Source organism: Rhipicephalus microplus, chromosome 1, assembly GCF_043290135.1.
Source record: "Rhipicephalus microplus isolate Deutch F79 chromosome 1, USDA_Rmic, whole genome shotgun sequence".
NCBI lineage: Eukaryota > Metazoa > Arthropoda > Arachnida > Ixodida > Ixodidae > Rhipicephalus > Rhipicephalus microplus.
In genome coordinates this window covers 12,101,940-12,121,184 of record NC_134700.1, presented here as the reverse complement: position 1 = coordinate 12,121,184, position 19,245 = coordinate 12,101,940, and the positions used below count along the sequence as shown (strand labels likewise).

General features: G+C 46.6%; 1 protein-coding gene across 12 annotated transcripts in view; it reads right to left on the bottom strand.

Moving 5' to 3' along the window:
• The window catches only part of LOC119178176 (tRNA-queuosine alpha-mannosyltransferase), a 263,027-nt gene that overhangs the window by 193,900 nt on the left and 49,882 nt on the right, over positions 1-19,245 (bottom strand). The window contains exons 4-6 of one of the 12 annotated variants that reach the window (XR_012893893.1): positions 12,680-12,815; positions 12,214-12,621; positions 11,627-11,677 (exon numbers count right to left, since the gene is read on the bottom strand). The exons of the other annotated variants lie outside the window; for them this stretch is intronic. The gene's annotated coding sequence lies outside the window, so the exon portion shown is untranslated. Of the gene's footprint in view, positions 1-11,626; positions 11,678-12,213; positions 12,622-12,679; positions 12,816-19,245 lie in introns of those variants that run through there. 12 annotated transcript variants of the gene reach the window in all.

Sequence of the window (19,245 nt, the reverse complement as noted above, 5' to 3'; positions counted from 1 at the left end):
CCATAAAGTTAAAGCGAGATTTAATAAAGAAGACAATGTACATGCTGTGGGAGAGCTAAGAAAACGATGAAAGATGTTCTGATTGAGTGTGGCGATATCCATCCAGGTATATGTGTGGGTGCGAGCCCACATGAGGCTTTGGGTTTTAGGGACAATCATAAGAAGCTGAACATATCCACGGCAGAAGCAAGTAAGAAACGGTTAAGGCATTGGTGGCAGAGAATTAGAGATAAAGAACATAAAAAGTGAGAAAATGAGGTCATTCTGCCTGATGAGGCAAAGAGATGGAGCGTGAACTTATATTTTTGTTTGTTATATCGACACCGATTTAATCGAACTAGATAAGCGTAACTTAAAAAAAGCTTTCTTTTTTTTTTCTTTCAAGCCTGGTGCCACACACGTCACCACCCCGTTATAAATGGGACGCTCATAGCATTCATTCATCCAAATAACGATAATCGGGCAGATTGCATGTGGCTAGACAAAAGAAATGGTTTTGCGATTTTATATAACCTCGCACTCATTTAGAAGTGTCGGTTGAAGGTCTACGAAAGCAGTCAATGCTGGGGCGTATATATTCACAAACGGGCTTTTTTTGAACACGAAAGTCTTTTAAGCCAGGGTCCACCACGATTCCACCGACGTATTTCTGTCAGTGATATGACATAGTAAAATATATACTAACCAACTGCAAATAAAAAAACGATAAGGAAAGGTTCTGTCGTGGGTTGTCGAACTAGTGATTTATCGACCTGCAATGCGCGTCGCTAACCACTAAGCCACGGAACATATGCTGCATCATGGCCTAGTGCTTATATGCTAATGGCAAGCCATATATGTTGTCATGAGGTCGTGACGTGGCTGAAGGCAGGAGACTGGATGGTCAGATCAAAGTGTCTATTTGGGCGAACCTGTGCCCAGTAAACGGAAAAACGGGTTACAGTAGCACACTTGCACTGATAGCGGTGAATGCAGTGTCGGCCGTCGATCAACTGACAAGCGGTGAAGAGTGTCGGCATTTATACATTCCCCATCGAATACTCTAGTGTTATCGCTAGCGATGACATAGATTTCAGAATAAACTGAAATGCTAACGAATTGGGCGTAATCTCAACAAAATGATCCACTGCAGTCCTGAAGCTTGTCGAACACTGCAGGAGCAGTTTGGGCTGACAATCGCGTACAGCGTAACGGGGGGAGAAGAAAACTTGAGGAAGGAACGTGGCATTGCCCCCCTCTGACAAAGGCATCGTCCCGATGTTTTAACAGAAGATGAAAGTGCACATTGTAAGAAAGTACAAATAATAAAGTATGTTACCATAATAACAACAACAAAATACACTCTTTCAGTTCGTTAACGTTCATGAAACGGCTTGACGCGTGCTACATGGACGGCTTCAGGTCGCGATCAGCGCCATTGAGAGTTTGTATTGCCGTCTGGTACAATTTCGTAGTCGAGTGGCTCGAGACGTCGTACTACCCTGTATGGTACGAAACACTGTCACAGAAGTTTTTCACAAAGTCCACGTCGGCGTATCGGGGTGAATGCCCAAACACAGTCACCGGGTCGGTATTCCACAAAGCTTTGTCCAAGGCTGTAACAGTGGCTGTCCATTGTCTGCTGATTCTTTATGTGCACGCAGGCAAGTTGACGAGCTTCTTCAGCGCGCTGAAAGAAGATGGTGACGTTGAGGTTTTGTTCGTCGGTGATATTGGGTAACATGGCATCGAGTGTCGTTGCAGGGGTCATTCCATGGACCAACCTGTACGGCGTCATCCACGTCGTTTCTGGTACGGTGGTGTTGTATGCGAAAGTCATGTACGGAACAATGGTGTCCCACATCTTGTGTTCGACGTCGATGTACATGGCTAGCATGTCGGCGATTGCCTTGTTTAGCCGCTCGGTGAGACCATTTGCCTGTAGATGCTAGGCGGAAGTGTGGGGGTGCCTTGTTTGGCTATGTCTCAAGATCGCTTGAGTCAAATTAGCAGTAGAGGCCATACCTCTATTGGTGATGACAGCCTCTGGGGCGCCATGATGAAGGACGATGTTCTCAACAAAGAACTTGGCTATCTCTTCGGCGCTACCTTTGGGTAGGGCCTTTGTTTCGGCGTAACGGGTGAGGTAGTGAGTAGCTACAGCGATCCATTTGTTTCCTGAATTTGACGCCGGAAACGGCCCCAGTAGGTTCATCCTGATTTGTTAGAACAATCGCCGAGGTGATTCGATCTGCTGAAGAAAGCCTGCTGGCCTTGTCAATGGTATCTGCTGTTGCTGACACTCTCGGCATGTCCTCACGTAATTAGCAACGCTGGCGGTAAGGCGCGGACAGTAGTATTTTTCTTGTATCCTTGCGATCGTGCGGGAAACGCAAAGGTGTCTTGTCGTTGGACCATCGTGGAGGGCCTGGAGGAGTTCTAGTCGCAGAGCTGAAGGTACTACAAGAAGGTACTAGGCTCGAAGCGGTGAGTTCTTTTTTTGGAGAAGGCCGTTTCGCAGTGAAAACAACGTAATTACCCGTTTGAATACCTCGAGGGCAGGACGGAGGTCCTGCCCTCGAGGTATTCAATTAGGCTCCTGAGTTCCGGGTCAGCCCGCTGGCATTCATCGAAGTTGTCAGCAGTTATTGTTCCCAAGAAGCAGTCATCATTCAGGTCTTTGGGCGGTGGTGGGTCGACGGAAGCTCGCGACAGGCATTCAGTGTCGGAGTGTTTTCTGCCAGACTTGTAAGTGATGGCAATGTATTCTTGAAGTCTCAGGCTCCACCACGCAAGGCGTCCTGAAGGGTCTTTCAAATTAGCTAGTCAACACAAAGCGTGGTGGTCGCTCGCAACTTTGAACTCGCCCAGATGATGGCAAGGCACTCCTTTTTTGTTGTGGAATAATTGCTTTTTGGCTTGGACAATGACCGGCTAGTGTAAATAATAACGCTTTCCTGTCCGTCAGTTTTCTGCACAAGGACGACGCCAACTCCTGCACTGCTTGTGTCAGTGTGCACTTCTGTTTCGGCATTTTCGTCAAAATGTGCGAGTATTGGAGGCATCTGCGGGCGTCGCTTTAGTTTCCTAAATGCTTCCTCCAATAGGACTTCCCACTTGAACTCAGCGTCAGTCCTCTTAAGGTTAGCGAGTGGCTCGGCGATGCGGCCAAAGTTCCTGTCGAAGCACCTCTAATAGGCGCACAGGCCGAGAAATCGATGCACAGCCTTCTTATTGGAGGGCGGAGAAAAAGGCTTGGCTGGTCTTAATACAGACTTGCTTATCACGTGGCCCAAGAACAAGAGTTCCTCGTAGGTGAAGCAACGCTTTCCTGGCTTCAGGGCGAGTCCAGAAGTCTTCATGGCATGAAGTACAACTTCAAGGTGCCGAAGATGCTCTTCAAAGCTTGAGGAAAACACGACGAGGTCGTCCAAATAAACGAGGCAAGTCTGCCACTTCAATCCTGCTAACACTGTGTTCATGACACGTTGATAAGTCGCAGGTGCCGAGCGACGACCAAAGGGCATGACCTTGAACTCGAAAAGGCCACGTGGTGTTATAATAAATGCAGTCTTTTCTCGGTCTCTCTTGTATACTTCAATCTGCCAAAAGCCTGTCTTGCGGTCCATCGATGAAAAGTATTTGGCATTGTGTAGTCGATCAAGAGCGTCGTCTATTTGGAGGAGAGGGTATATGTCCTTCTTCGTTATCTTGTTGAGTCGACGATAGTCAAGGCAGAAGTGTAGTGTTCCATCCTTTTTTTTCACTAACACCACCGGTGACACCCATGGACTCTTTGAAAGCTGGATAATGTGATCGCACAGCATTTTATCGACTTGTTTCTTTATGGCCTCGCGATCTTGCATTGAAACTCTGTACGGACTCCGACGGAGTGGCCTGGCATTTTTTTCTATTACGATTCGACGTTTCGTGAGAGGGGTCTGTCAAATTCTCGATGACAACAAAAAGCAGTTCTTGTATTTCAGGAGTAGGTTTTCGAGCTGTTCTTGTTTATGCGTCGGAAGGCTCGGACAAAAGTCAAAAACTGATTGAAGGGTTTCAGTCGTCGGAGTAGATTCGGCGGAATCGGTGAGGGCAAAAGTGTTGCTGGCTTCCAGTATCTCTTCATATCTCTTCGATGTAGGCAACCGTCGTGCCTTTGCTCATGTGCTTGTACTCGTTGCTGAAGTTCATGAGCATCACTATTGCTTTCTCTCCTCGCAGTTCAGCTATTCCACTGGCGATGCAAACTTTGCGATTGACCAAGAGGTGTTGGTGGCTTTCAACGACGCTTTGCATGTCTTTTGATTCTTTAGTGCCGATAGAAATGCTGATGCTCGACCGAGGAGGAATGGTGACTTGGTCTTTCAGCACATTCAAGGTGTGCCTTCCTGATGACGTGTGCGGTGGCAGTGCTTTATTTGTGGATAGTGTTATGGGCTTTGTTCTCAGGTCGATGACCACACTGTGGAGGCTCAAGAAGTCCATTCCAAGAATGACATCTCTAGAGCAACGCTGCAGTACGATGAAGCTCGCGGGATAAATTCGGCTGTTAATGGTCACTCTGGCTGTGCAGATTCCTGCTGGTGTCATTAAGTGACCTCCGGCTGTACGGATTTCAAGGCCTTCCAAGGCGGTCCCAACTTTCTTCAACTTCCCAGCGAAAGTCCCACTGATGACGGAATATAGTGGGCTTCGGTGTCGACGAGAGCTGTGACGCTGTGGTCGTTGATGAGAGTGTCGAGGTCACTAGTTCGTTGCCTCGCATTGCAGTTGGGTCGCGGCGTCTGATCACAGCTACGACGGTTTGCACTACCGTTTCGACGTTGCGTAATTAGGACTTCTGGTTGCGAAAGTTCGACGTCTGGGCTACGTTGAGGTGACAGGGGGTTCTTGAAGTGTTATTGTGGTGGCGGTGGCGAAGGATCTTCATAAGTTTGTCAAGCAGCAACCACACCTCCATCGATTGCTGTCTTTTGTTTTCCTGATACTACGGGCTAGGTGACCGGCCTCAGCTTGGGCCAGTGTACTTAAGATGGTACATTGACATGCACAGGCCGGGTGAATGTGAACAAGAAGATCCTCAGGGTGTCCTCTGGGTCCCGGCGAGATAGTGGGCGATGTCACGTGGTCTTTCACCCCACTGTCGGCGCCGAGTACCAATGGCGAAACCAGGTAGTTCCATCTGCGTATTTGGAATTTCTGGTCTCACATCCCACGAAAGAGAGAAAAAGAATAGCGCGAGGAGGACGCCAGCGCCAGTGTCAGGATTGCTCGCGCGCTACTGGTTCGCCTCTGGAGGTGACGTGCTGACGACGTGCGCGCTGGTGACGCAGTGACACTGACTGAACTTGCACACCTGCACCTAATTTTCAGCCATGCTCCCAGGTTTGCCATTGTACCTCTCCGGCCAAGCGGCGCAGCCCCCACCATAATACATGGTAACGAGGGACGGGGTCAGGGAAACACAACAGGGTAGCGAAGAAAAGGGCATTGTTAACTCCTCCAAGATTGCCTGCTTCGTGGTCGTTTGAAGCAAAAACATGAGGCAAATTTTGGCTCAGCCGCCGATCTCCCGAAGACAGGCCGACAGCGAGTCACGGAAACACAGAGAAGTGTTTATGGCTGTTCTATCGTGCGGAAGCACCCTCGCCCCTTCGGTGCCTTGCATGGATTACTACCGTTCAGCGAGGACGCGAGCGAGTGGGTTTCGATAAGGTGGCATTAGCACGGTGATGGTTTCAATGAGCGAAGAGGTTCCGACTGTCAACGTGAAGTGCCTCCGCAATGCCTTTAGCACAGACAGCAGCAAGCTACTAATACGAGGTGGATCGTCATATTAGTTGCCTTGCTGTAGCTTGCAAGCCACTCGTACGCATCCGTCCGTGCAGAGGTCGACAAGGAGGCACTTCACGTGAGATGGGCTGGCTGAACTGGCGTCTATTTCGCACGTAAATGTGCGCGTGGCTACCATGTCATTCCGAAGTGCGTTGTTGACCGAAACACGCTTCACATTTGATGCGCTGGCGTCTAATACAGACGTGAGCGTCTGGGCATCTTCCATGACAGTCGGAATTGCGTTTTTGCAAGGGCAGTTGGAACTGGTACAGTCTGTGACAGAAGCGCGATGCACATGACCGAACGTTAGATGGTAATTTCGAACTTTATTTTGCAAATGAGCGCCGACCTAAAGTCCCATCTAGAGACCTTACGTCGACTACGCCAGCAGTGTCGCGTATGTAGTAGTGGTTGAGTGAATAAAACAAAAACAAAAAACAGTCACTCTCTGCAACTCTTGTGGAAAGAGGGACATTGAAAGGCAGAAAGGAAAGGTAGAGAAAGAGTGTGGGCAGGTTGTGGGTGCTTCCGTACGATGAAACAGCTGGAAAAACTTCACACATTCTATCGCGGGCACGTGCGTGCATCACCTGCTTGTTACCTTGATTGATTCGTGGGGTTTAACGTCTCAAAACCACTATATAATTATGAGAGACGCCGTAGTGGAGGGCTCCGGAAATTTCGACCCCCTGGGGTTCTTCAAAGTGCACCCAAATCTGAGTACACGGGCCTACAACATTTCCGCCTCCTTTGAAAATGCGGCCGCCACAGCCGAGATTTGATCCCGGGACATGCGGGTCAGCAGCCGAGTACCTTAGCCACTAGACGACCATGGCGGGGCCCTGCTCGTCACCTACAGGCGTGCACGTCACCTACAGAAAAGAACCAATAGCATGCGAGCAATCCTGAAGTTGGCACTGGCATCCTCCTCGCACTCTTTCTTTTCCCTCTTTTGTGCGATGCGGGACCAGCAATTCCAAATACGCCTCCCATCTGGCGGTACTGGCAGTGGCGGTAGGTGTGGCCAGCTTTCCCACAGTGGTAGCAGAAAGGCCGGTGGTCGAGCGCAAGCCACACGTCGGTTTTTCTCGGAGAATCGGGCTGGCCGGCGAGTGGACTGTATGGCGACGGTGGCGGCCACGGCAGTGTCTGGCGACGAAAAATGCGGCGGCGTGGTTTCTTGACGTGGACGTAAAGTATAGCGTTGGGCAGCAGCAGCGTAGCTCATGGCTTGAGGTTGCAGTTCCGATGTCTCAGGGATAACCATCTATTGTTGAATTTCCTCTGTGACGATATCTGCGATCGACGAAACTTGAGGCTAGCATGACAAGAACATTCGGCGAAGTTCTTCGCACACTGCAGCCCTTATAGTCTCACGCAGATCATCGAAGCATAGTGCTTGTATCTCTGCTTAGCCTGCAGCCGAGAGGCGGTTAATCTGTCGTGTGCGCATTTCAAGGGTTTTTTCAATAGTTGTTGCTTTTGATAGAAATTCTTGGACGGTCTTCGGTGGGTTTCTCATCAATCCTGCGAAGAGCTCCTGTTTGACCCCTCGCATGAGGAAACGAACTTTCTTGTCCTCGGGCATGTCCGGGTCAGTTTGACGGAACAGACCGGTCATTTCTTCTGTGAAAAAAGGTGACATTTTGATTTGGTAGCTGCACCAGAGTCTTTAGCAATGCAGCGGCCCTCTTTTTGCGAGCGACATTTATGAACGTTTGCAGGAATACCCCATCCTACGTTTGAAGCGCAGACTCCCGATTTTCTAGCCAGGTCCTTGAGGTGTCTTCTGTGCGTGCACTTATCAGATTCGTCATTTGTGAGAGAGCAAAGGTCACTTTACTTGCTGCTGTAGCCGTGTTTACGAAAGGAGCATGCTGCTCACACACGAAAAAGTAAGACTTGTGACAGTTATACGTGATTGTGCTGCATATACTAGTGCATCCGTTTCTTGCGTCTTTCTTTCTGTTAGCTTCAAGTTTCGAGTTGTGGCAGTTGTTAATCTGCGTGCACTCATCCTGTGTATTCTCATTTTGTGCGTGCTTTCTGCTTGAAGTGCACGCTGCAAGTTTTGAGTTTTTTGCCATCCTTCGCGTGACTTCGCAGTTTGTTGCTGTAATATTCACTCATTCATCCTTGTGGCGAATGAACACAAAATGAATGCTCAACTAGGTCTGCGGAGACACGTTTCACTTTTGTGTTATACCGATTCCTAGAAAGAGGTACCATCCATCTTTTTTCGCAGTTGATTTGCGCCACCCGTTCGAGGTTTGCGGGCTGTATGATATGGGGGTCGCAGGCAAAGAAGAGAAAAAAGATTACAGCCTGATTCGCAAGCAAAGTTAGAAGAGTGCCGCATTCTACACTCGCGGGTTAAAGACGAATAAATGGGTTCTTTTTTTCCTTTCATAGAAATAGTGCTGCTTTTCATTATAAAGCTGTTCGAAAATTCTTGCAGACGCGCTAATGTAATCACAGCTGCGCAGTGGTCAAAGTGTGAATTGTCGCCTATTTGCACTGTGAGTTTTACTGTGTTCAGTAGATATGTTAGAAAATTTAAATAATAATAGTAATATTAATAATGATAATAATATCTGGGGTTTTAACATTCAAAAACCATAATATAATTATGACAGACGCTGTAGTGGAGGGCTCCGGAAATTTTAACCACCTGGGGCTCTTTAACGTGTACCTAAATCCATGTGCACAAGCCTCAAACATTTTTGCCTCCTTTGCAAATGCAGCTGTTGCATCCGGGATTCGGTCCGGCGACCTTCAGGTTAGCAGTCGAGCGCCATAACCACTAGACCACTGCGGCGGGGCATTGGGCAATTAAAGAACGAACGTCGAAATATTTTGACTGTTCAGGAAGACGCAACACGCGTTCAGAGTTTGGTGTACATGGTATGAAACACTGGGCACTACATAGAAGTGACAAATTGCACTTTTTCTTTTTTCAATAGCCTACCTCGACAAAAACTTAGTTTTCTTTAGGAAGACACCCCTCTGCTGCATGTGCGGGTCCCTTTGATTCGAATACAGACGAGTAAACAGTAAATGAACACAATACTGTGGTGCAATTATATACAAATTCCAAATCCGGACGGAGGCGGTCTGTCGGTGACGTCAAAAAGTGGGCGGTCGCGAGGACGAAGGGAAGTGAACAGCCAATGAGCGAAATGAAGCCTTGCGTCATCAATTTGATGTGGATTCGGGGACCGTATAGCAAAGTGAAAAGTGTTTGTAACGTGTTGAAAAATGTTTAACTACTATTGTTCACTATCAAAATGTGTTGGCCAAGTTTTCAAACGTTCAATAAGGAATACGGCACAATATAAACGTATTTTTCTCGTTATTGTTTTGAAATGAGGCTAAATTTAGCGGGACGGTAAGTAATGGCGCTAAATACAACCTCGTTTCAAGCGGTTACTGTTTCCATATCATCTCCATCACTATACAAACCTAAACGGCGCAACTTTCGAAATTGTTGGCTCAGTCGAGCGCAATCATGATGGAGGGCAACGGCACCAGTAGCCAACAGCAGCAGCGGCTCATCCGCGTTTCCGAAGCTCAGCGCGCGCTGGTGCTCGCCTTTATGGATGAACACCCCCAGCTCGTGGCGAAAGCCATCGAGAACCATGAAGTGCCTGCGCAGGAGTGGCAAGCTTGGTAGTGCAGGCTGGTGCACGAGACTCGCCGTGACCCCGCCACCATCAGAGAGGCACAAACGTGAGTGACCGTCGAATGGCGCGGGCGATTTGTTCTTTGACATTAGTGTATATTTTCAGGGGCACTGGAGGGGGTTGGCTGCCTGGCTTCCGCGGCCGGGTTCTACAGTTGACTGGGATGACACGCTTCAGTGGCGTCTTTGGTCTCACCTATCTACAGGTAAGCACTCTGCCGCCGCAGTATCACGGGTTCCTGAGCGATGCCATGACAGAGTTTGATATTTGAAGGGGTGCCTTTAGCGGAACCTTGTTAAACGAGAATATAGCGCAGGAAAAGGTATTCAAAAGTGGGTAGGTTTATTAACTAAAATCTCAGTTTGCAGCCCTTGCAGTACAAGGAGTATTAAATTATCATAAAACACGCAATGCCTGCGGGCAAGTGCATGCACTAAAATGATAATACATGATATCAATGACCACTGAATAGCTGCAGAACATTTCCGCAGATGTTTAGTACGTAAGGTTGCAAAATAGCCAGAGTAACGAATACCCACTTTCTGAAAGATCATGCTTACTACACTTTCCAGCAGGCGGATGTTCCCACTGCTGCGGTGAAAATGGATGTGGAGGCCACTGAAGTGGCTGAAGATGCCAGTGACACAGTAACACGCAAGCATCTGAGAACTTAGTGCTTTATTGAGTGCAGGACCGGAACCTTGAGCAGGGCGACAAGGTGCTCAAGGTGAGTAGACCCTTTGTTTACATTTTACATAAGGGGCATAAGCATTCTCCATGCTCTATTATGATGACTGAAACCAACTTGGGCTGTAAACAAAAACCATGCATTGTATTGAGAGCATGGTATCAGGTATCTGCAATGATAAACTGCCGGGCAAAAGGTTGGTTAGCCCTGAAAAGGGCTCTTTCATGGTGAGAGATGCATTTGAGGACATTATTAAAGAGTAGTCTCAACAAATGTTTGTTGGTCCGCACGAGGAGGGCATAGCTTGTACACAAAGCTTCCCATTTTCGAAGGATGCCATCAGGCCAGTTGATCTTCAACTGAGGGGAAATTGTTTTGCCCGTTGCAATTCTTGGCAGCAGCAGCAGCTTCCAGCCACGAGATGGTTAAGGGTTTACCGGCAGCTCACTTGAACATTTACACCATGATGATTCATCGCATGTGCTGTGGGGGATGAAAAAATCAACCACCCGCATCGCTTCTGCAGCACGGCGTGTGGCAGCGGCACAGGAGAAGGCGGAAGCGGTGCAGGAGGGCACTGGCCATAGCTGAGGGCTTTCTGCGAGAAAGGGATACGTAGTTTAGTTTAATTTTTCGTCATGTGTTCAATGTTTTTTCTTGTCATCATTCATTAATGATTTGTCGGTTTCAATGTGTTTAGGTGCTGCTGTTCATGTTCAATTTTATACGCTTCGAGAGACATATACATAGTTTAGTTTGTTTTTCGCCATGTTTTCAACTTTTTATGATTCATAATTCGTTTAATGTTTTTGATATGTTTAGGTGTTGCTGTTTATGTTCTATTTTATACGTTTTTGTTTGCGTTTAGTACATATTACTAGATTTAGGTTAGCATTTACATTGTACAAGGAGTGCAGCATTTTTTATGTTCGATATATGCATTTCTCAATGTATGTTCGAGCTGTTCCAGTGGCAGTGTTTTTTCCCCACATTTCAAAGGTGTCTAGTCATTCACACGGAGACCACGAGTGTATAGTTGACATTTTCTGTTAATGTTTCTGTGATATTTGTATTGTCCCACTGTGTTTTCTAGCTCACTGTGCTTTTTATGCAGCATTACCACATAGTGTAGTAATGTGATATCTTTTTGCATCACACTGTTTTGCAGTTCACTGTGATATTTTCGTTTCAGCACAATGAGGCTAAGGTATAACAACTACACTCTGAGTGTTTTTTGAGAGCACTAAGCTAGTAAGTGTTCATGTTGCACAGTTTCACAAATGAAAATGGTCATCATCACAGCAACATGCCAGTGATTGATTTCATCTAGTTTTCATTGTAAACGATTCGTTGCGTGAATAAATTGTCAACGTGGTACGGCTTGGGAGCCGCGAGATGGCTGAGCAAATTATTCATGCTGTATGTTATCAAAACAACTTGCCTGTTGTTTGCCGTCTTGATTTGCGTATCATTCAGCATTGCAGCTTGACTGCAATCAAGAATTCAAATTAAATGTTATTTTAACATTCACACAATGTTTAGGACAATGAGCAAAAAACCAGCACAACTTGACGAGCACAATTGCTCATCAAGCCTGGCGTGCACAATTGAATGCTTGTAGTCAGTCACTATGAGAAGATATGGACTTATGTATCATGTGTTCATGCAACATGTTACTAATGGAATCGCGATTTTTATGCATTCTGGTGAAAGAAATTTTGAGACGTTGCTGCATTGTTCGCACAATTTTGTGATAGCAACATTCAGCACAGAGTGCCGCTCGTATATGCTTGCTCCAATCTAGTCTGTTGTGACTGTGATCACTAATATGGAAAAGGGTGTTTCTGTTGCATACTTCATGTGCCATTTAAAGAAAATGCAGCATTTTGACATTGCCACCTTGCTTCATATTGAAGCACAAGTGAGTACTTTGTGTATTTAAGTGTGGCAAACACAGCCCTGTCATGTCTAGATGCACTAGAATCAGTGTAAATAAATTATGGATATGAAAACATGAAAACTCACCGTTCCTGTGTACTTCAAAAAAGGTCCAAGACAGCGCTGCGCTGCTGCCGTCTCTGAGTAACACGTTGCGTGGTGTGAGCATATGGCTCCCCCTTGGCTTGCCATCGTCATCCTCAGCTGGTGGCATTTCCACAACATACTCGTCGAAGGTCCAGTCGCCTGCATGCAACACAATGTTGTGGAGAGCAAAGCAAGCATAGATGATTTGCGCTGCCCGACTGGGGTTGTAGAGCATCGTTCGAAAGTGCTGCAAGCAGCGGAACTTGCTCTTCAACACGGCGATACACCTTTACACAACATTGTGCATGGATGCGTGCTCCTTGTTGTATCGGCCTTCGGAAGTGTTGCACGGTTGACTGCCAAGAACTGGAATTAGGAGCCATGGCTTGAGGGGATAGCCTGCGTCTACTGCAATGTAAGAATAAAAGCTGAGTGCTCTGCCCAGATAGTACACATTAATACTTACCAAGCAGATATTCGCCAGGCTGCAGATGTGCAGCTAGGCGTGCACGCAGTGGGTTGTGTTCCCACACCCAGGAGTCGTGGCACGAATCTGGGAATCATGGGTCCATGACAATTATGCGCAGCCAAGCTTTGCACACCTGCGATGAGGAGCGATATAAAATAGTACTGCATTTATACTCAGAACAAATCCCTTTTTTCTACGCATATGCAGGAAACAATGCGTACTAGTACAGTCATTGGTACAAGGAGCTTCACTTAGAAGGAAACACAGGGTGTAGCATACTGAGGAGGGGGGAGGGTGGGGGCAACGACCCCACCTTTGCTGTACACATGGCTACGACTTCCACTGAATGATCGATAAGTGAAAACCTACGCGTTGCTCTTGGGAAAGAACACTCGTAAATACCAAAGCCAGCTCGTGCAATTGTGGTTGTAAGCACTTTCGTGTTGGAAATACTTCCCTGTCGCGTATATATTTCTACTACGTCTGCTGCCCATATTACCGATTACCTCTAAAATGCACAACTCAATTGCGCATGCATGCCAGTGCAAAAACGGCAACTGGCTCACGCACAAAACACTTGCCACTTATTATTACCGAGGCCTTGCAAGCCACCATCGAGCTCGCACCCAATTCACTGCAGGTTCTTTTTCATTCGTTGCCTTATTACTTTTTCAAGCTTTGGCATCACAACTGAACAATTGCTCCGAAGGGCGAGTAATAAAGGATCCTAACGGTACTTACGATCATGACGTTCAGAACATAATAGCCCCTTCTGGACATGAAGCTCGCCGGGTGGGCCAGTCTGAACTCCTCTGGCTTGCGAATGGTGACAAACGTGCCATCGGCAGACGCCAGCACCCCTGGGATGCAACCGCGTAGCACAAACTCCGCCTTTGTCTCATCCTTAGCAGCTGTTGTCAGTGGGAAGTCCGCCACCATTTTTCTAGCAGCCACGGTAATGATCGCCTCCGTCACCTCGTGGATGGTGTTGCTCACCGCCGGCTGAGACATGCCGATGTGTTCCTCGCGACCAATGCTCTTTTGGAAGCTACCGGTGGCGAAAAATCGCAGCGCGCACAACACCTTTTTTTCTGTGGAAAGGCCACTGGCTCGCTGGAATCCGATGATAGGGTCAAGTTCCTCGCACAAGCTATGCACTGTTCGTTTGGACAGACGAAAACATTGCCGGAACTCTTCTTCGCTGAACTCTTCAAATGCATCTTTTACCTCGCGTCGTCGCCTTTGCTTGGTTAAAGCTACCGCACAGGCAAGACGAAGTACCGTGTCAGTGGGGAACGCCATGTTGTCTAAGTGCCCCGATGCCGAAAAGTCGCAAATCTCTTCCATTTCAATCCAATCCAGGCCACCTTGCAGCCATTTCAATCCATCCGGTTGCTTTCGGACGGTCTCTCCGACCGTTCCATCGTCTTTCTCCGAAAACCGGAGAAAAACAGTCACGTGACACCCCAGCCTACGTCACTCATAACGTCATAGCATTCGTCGCAGCTTGTATAGGCCAATCGCATGCGACTCAATGGAACAGACCGCCTTTGTCCGGATTTGGAATTTGTATATAATTGCACCACTGATATTGCCATTGTGCTACCAAAACATAATCAATATAAAGATCACGAAAAAGGAGACGATGACAACTCAGGCACTTTCACTGTGAAAGACACAAGAAGCAAATGCAGGTCAGTCAATCGAAGCCTTCCACAATATTCCGGCAAAATTACTCATCCCCTTACTTCAGTGACATGACCAAGTCACTCACATACTGGGCTTCGGTTGATTACCTCATAAATATCCGTATATGATAAAGCAGTAAAATTATGTGTCACAAAAGCGCCAACGCTCTTCGCCACTTGTCATTTACCAGCCACAAGTTCAGCCAAATAAACATTTCATCTGAACACCCAGGCTGCTCCCTTTGTCTACGTCACAACTCCGTGACATCTCGTAGAGGTATGAGGTCAAGGACTGGTTCTCGTCGTCATCACGAATTCGACACACCCCAGTCGTGAAACATCTATCATAACAGAAAAAAGTGCCAGACCAATTCACCAGAGCTCTTATTGAGTTTCGACACGAGGAAGCGGAACCATAAAAAAACAAATCGCCGAAATGCTGCGTGACGACATAATCCAGTCGTCGAAAATTCTCTGGGCGTCTCCCTTGGTGCTGATGAAAAAGAAAGAGGGAACCCTACGTTTCTGCCTCGACTATTGTTGTCTAAACAAAGTCACAAAAATTATGAGTGGGGCTATGCGTCCGTCAGCCCGTCCATGCATCCGTCCGTCCGTTCGTTTTTGCTTCTGTCCGTTCGCGCGACCTCCCATGTGTCTATTCATGCGTCCGTCCGTCTGTCCGTGCGTCCATCCATCCGTACGTCCACTCGTCCATCCATCTGACCGTCCGTCTTCTAGTCTATCTGTCCGTCGTCTGCGCATCCATCTAGTGAACACTCCAAGTACCACTATCTCGCATCTCACATCCCCTGTGACACATACCCGCTCCATGCGTCCTTACATCCATCCATCCGCTAGTCTGTCTGTCTGCCCATCCTTGCGCCCATCCGTGCGTCTATCTAGTGAACACTCCAAGTACCGTTGTCTCCCATCTCGTATCCCGGGGGCTACGTACGACAACAACGGAGGATGGCCAGACCCACGGCTTAAGGAGCTTTGCCTTTCAAAGGACGTGTATCTCCTCCAACGGATTGATGTCATCCTGGATCGACTAAACAACACCAAGTATTTTTCGTTGATGGACATCGAAACAGGCTACTGGCAAATCGAGGTTGATGAGAGAGACCGAAAGAAGACTGCCTTTATGACACTAGATGGCATGTTCTAGTTCATCGTCATGCTCCTTGCTCTTTGTTCGGCCACTGCAACGTTCCAATGCGTTATGGATATAGTACTGACCAGCTTGAAGTAGCAGATTTGCCTTGTGCACCTGGACGGTGTTGTGTCTTTTTTCTACGAACAACTTCAGTGCCTTCAAGCTGTACTTCAAGCAATCTAGACTTCTGAACTCACCCACACACACCTGAAGCCAGGGTGAGTTTGGAAGTCTTGTTCATGGGCCACATAATAAGCAAGTCCGAAATACGCCCCGATCGATAGAAGACAGCAGCCATCGCTATATTCCCACCACCCATCGACAAGAAGGCTGCGCATCAATTTCTCGGCCTGTGCGCCTATCACAGGCGCTTCGTCAAAAACTTGGCCCGCATCACCGGGCCACTTACTAACCTTACTAGAACCGACGTAGAGTTCAAGTGGGGAACGCCGCAAGAAGAGCATTTCAGGAACTAAAGCAATGCCTACAGATGTCTCTGTTGCTTGCGCATTTCAACAAATACGTTCAAACAGAAGTATTCGCCGACGCAAGCACTGTAAGCCTGAGCGCCGCTCTTGTCCAGAAGACTGACGGACTGGAAAGAGTTGTAAGTTATGCTAGCCGGTCACTATCAAAGGCGGAGGCCAACTATTCTACAACAGAGAAGGAGTGCATGTTGGCATCATCTGGGCTACATCCAAGTTCCGCCCCTATCTTTATGGCAGGCCGTTCAAAGTTATGAGCGACCAGCCTTGTGTTGGCTAGTTACCTGGAAAGTTAACTTGAAAGTTAACTTTCAGGTCTTTCAAGCGATTCGACGTTACTACATCTGGAAGAATACACGCTGACGCTAACTGCCTGTATCGTGCCCCCGTCGAACCAGTGCCGCAGGACGACCTGGATTATGACTGCTTCTTGAGAACCATAAGAGCCAACAACTTCGCTGAGCGACAACGAGCTGACCCGGAACTTAGCAGTCTTGTCGTATACCTCGAACAGTGGCACTATTCTGAGAGTATTCAAGAGAGGACTGGAGTAGTTCTTCTGGCGAAACGAAATTCTTCTAAAGAACTTCTTGCCCCTTCGAGCAAAACACCTTCTCGTAGTTCTCTCAGCGGTGAGGCCAGAAGTCTTCCAGGCCCTAAACGACGCAGAAGGGTTGAAATACGGGCTAGTTGGTATAGATTCATAATTTAATATGGGTAGCATAAGGTAACGGGACGCAAAGAAGGAGACAAACATGCACAGACTAAAACTTGGTTCATTCATTGTAGATAATATATGCCAGAAAAAAAAAAGATAGGTAAATACAAGAGGGAAGGTTCCACCATGATCAAGTGTCGCCCAGATCTGAGATTTCACAATCTAAAAGGAATATAGACGGTGAGCTGAAACAACTATCACTCTTTTTTATGAAAAAGGCTTCTGCAAGCTACTTTGTTTTTGTGTCACGAGTGGGTATAATAAAGATGTGCATGAAAATTCAGGTATGCAGCCATACTTTGTGCAATGAACGGACAATTGTAGTTTGAGGTGATAGGTTTTACATTCAAAAGTCCGACATTCATATCGGCTCTCGTGTAGCACCCGTCATGTATGATATATTTCTAAGTTACTTTGATAGTGCTTTTAAAACGGCACTCGGTAGCCTCATAATTTAGGCATGTGTACGATTACCTCGTACTTGTTCATTCAGCTTCCTTGGATAAAAACCAAGATTATAGCAATCTTCGAACAAAAAAGACATGGATTGCATTTCGTGCACGAGGTTCCTTGAGGTAATACTTAGCAGTTTTTTCATTTTTATTACTCTCCACGTTCAAAAAAACCAACCCCAGATTACTTTTCTTCGCATTTTAAAGTAGTAATATCATGTACGCAATTACCTTTCCGAATTCAGCTGTAACAAAATCTTGTTACCACAAAATGGCCTGTGTTTATTCAAATTAAATAATTCGGTTGCAAGAGGCAGGCTTTCTGACTAATGTTCAGGTTTTCGCCGCTCAGAAGATATTGCGAATGATGAGCTCAATGTTGCAGACGAACTAAACGATTATTTTTGTACGGCTCTTAGATCATAAGAACCAATACCACAGAACCACAAGTTCTTCAAAATAAACTCCTCAATGACTTACCTCGTAATCACTCGTGGGGTGTAAAGTCTGCCATTGATGGCATTATAGTTAATTCAGCTACTGGACCAGATAACAATTGCCCAAAAATGTTTAGACTGAGAAAAACAGTTATATCCCCTAATTTAGTTGCCAGCTTTCGGCAATCAGTCAATACAGGATGCGTTCCTGACACCTGGAGAACTGCACACATGGTTCCCATTTTAAATCTGGCGATCTATTTTTAGTCTCTAGCTGCAGGCCTATTTCACTAACGAGCATATATTGTAAATTATTAGAGCACATCGTATCATCCATCGTAATGACGCTTCTGTCAGAACAAAATTTCTTTTTCAACAATCAGCATGGTTTCCTTTGCAGTTGTTCATGTTAAACTCAACTGTTTAAATTTTTCTTTCATTGCGACAGAGTCTTGCCTTTAAGGCATAATATTTTTGCGTGTATGAGTAATAAAGATGCGCTGCTAGGCCGGTGTTGTGTATGAGGTAAAGTAGTGTCTTGTGGAATGTGTGATCATGCATACAGCGGGTGTCGCTGTAGTGAAGGCAGACTTGAAGGAGGTGACGGGAGCATTCCGGCTGTAACCTTTGACATGTTCTTATAAGGTTGTATGCATCTGTTTGCATCACTGGAGTGGTACAATATGGACACGTATCACCGGCTGGTAAATGCGACCAGTTCAATGATGATATAATGGTCAGTGTAAGGACCATCCCCGCCCGAAGCCTCCTAAGCACAACTTCGTTCGCCTGTGTAAGAGGAGGGGGGAGAGAACAGACACATGGTGGAATAAGAGCACATGTATACTGCCAGAGAACATTTTTACGGGGGGGAGAGAACAGACACATGGTGGAATAAGAGCACATGTATACTGCCAGAGAACATTTTTACGGGTATGGAGTGAGTTTAGGGGCTGAAATTTAAGAGGAATAGCTGTAAGGCTTACATATGAAGGGCAGTGCGCCTTCTGGTATGCAGCAATGTTGTCACGGTGGGTTCGCAGCATGGCCTTTAATCCAATGTGTCTCGACGCAAGCAGCTGTATTGCGGTTCATCTTACGAATCGCCTCGCAGATCTCCATTGCCTTGAAAACGTTTTTAAGCTCTTTAATAGCTCCTAAGGAATTAGTTAATACATCAATTTACTTAATTGTAGACAGCTTAGAGGTGGCATCCTAGATTGCCACCTCTCGGTGCTGTCGAACGTGACTCCCGTTGTTGCGTGTCTTGAGGTGAATAGCATGAAGACAAGTATTCTTCGATTTCGTAGGGCCATTCACCGTTCTTTTAAGGAATTAGTTAATACATCAATTTACTTAATTGTAGACAGCTTAGAGGTGGCATCCTAGATTGCCACCTCTAAGAATTGATAACATATTTACATGAAGCCACTCATGCTGGTTTTAAAATTGATGCTGTATACACTGATTTTGCAAAAACATTTGACAAGGTTTCATACATCTGCTTAATAATTAAGTTTACAAATGTGAACATCAACAGCAAAATCATTACATAGATAAATAATTTTCTGACCAACCCCAGCCAATCAGTTTATGTGAATGAACACACACCTTCATTTACACAGGT